This window comes from Ornithorhynchus anatinus, chromosome 4 (assembly GCF_004115215.2).
Source record: "Ornithorhynchus anatinus isolate Pmale09 chromosome 4, mOrnAna1.pri.v4, whole genome shotgun sequence".
Taxonomy (NCBI): domain Eukaryota; kingdom Metazoa; phylum Chordata; class Mammalia; order Monotremata; family Ornithorhynchidae; genus Ornithorhynchus; species Ornithorhynchus anatinus.
Genome location: NC_041731.1, coordinates 39475837 through 39477187, shown reverse-complemented (window position 1 = coordinate 39477187; position 1351 = coordinate 39475837). Strand labels below are relative to the sequence as shown.

General features: G+C 42.3%; 1 non-coding gene across 1 annotated transcript; it reads right to left on the bottom strand.

Moving 5' to 3' along the window:
• Positions 1 to 489: 489 nt before the first annotated feature.
• LOC114811958 lies at positions 490 to 626 on the bottom strand. The gene has a single exon (XR_003759653.1). It is a non-coding gene; the product is annotated as a small nucleolar RNA SNORA7 (small nucleolar RNA).
• Positions 627 to 1351: the final 725 nt, after the last annotated feature.

Below are 1351 nucleotides of genomic sequence, written 5' to 3'. Positions count from 1 at the left end.
GTGTCTGCCATACACAATCAATAGATTGCATATTCTTCAATGAAAAAACATTGTCTTCTACTCTAGACTGTAAGCTAGTTGTGGGCAGGTAACGAATCTACAAATGATTTTTACTCACCCAAGAGCTTAGTACAGTGCTCTGCACACAGTAAGCACTCAATACCATTGATTGATTGATTCTATTTTTATATTTTTGCCAAACACCTACCAGAGTTCTCCACATAAGTGAGCAATAAGTACAGATGATGATGTCGGTATATATTATTCTTGTCTTACGCCATCGAGTCGTCTCCGACCGATAGCGACACCATGGACACATCTCTCCTAGAAAACCCTGACTCCATCTGCAATCATTCTGGGAGTGTATCCATAGAGTTTTCTTGGTGAAAATACAGAAATGGTTTACCAATGCCTCCTTCCAAGCACTAAACTCGAGCCTCCACCGTCGACTCTCTCTCATGCTGCTGCCGCCCAGCAAAGGGGAGTTTTGACTTTAACAGATTGTCTTCCACTCGCTAGTCACTGCCAAGCTAGGAATGGAATGGGTATGCCTCTGTTTGACTCTCCCTCCCATAGTAGAAACGGGTAGAGTACTGGAAATTCTCCAGGTGCAACCCTGAGAGGTGGCTGACTCTTTACCACCTTACTAAATCCCACCTTCTTCCAAATGGACGTTTTTCACTTGACAAGCTCCGGAGATGACCAAAAGAAAACCCACCCACCTCCTGTGGGTGTTAGGCCAGAGTGGAACAGAGACTTTGTCCAACCTGATTAACTTGCATCTACCCCAGTGCTTAATACAAGTACAGTACTTGGCACAAGGTAGGTGTTTAATAAATACCATAATTATTATTGTTAATTATTAGGAGGACCCACCTTCTTATATTTCCTATACAGAGGCTAGAGGCTCTTCACCTTTGGTTTTCTTTAAAATGCTCCCTGAATCCAGGTGTATGGGGATTCCATTGAAAAAGCGTGGAACATTTTCTGGCCTGAGCCACTCCTGAAGTCTTCCAACAGCATCTCAATCAATCAGTCAGTGGTATTTATTGATTGATTGAATGTTTACTCTGTGCAAAGCCCTGGGAAAGAACAAAACAACAGAATTAGCAGACATATTCCCTGCCCATAACTAGCTTACTGCCCAAAGGGGGAGGCAGACATTAATATGAATAAGTAATTTATAATATATGCTTTAAAGATATGCTTAAAGGCTTAAGTGTTGTAGAGTTGGGTGTCAGGCAAATATCAAAAGTATCCGAATCAGGCCCACAAGCACTCTGTTGCCACAATAGATTAAAGATCCAGAGCCTTCAAAGCTCCATCAGTGTCCTCATTCCCCAAGTACACT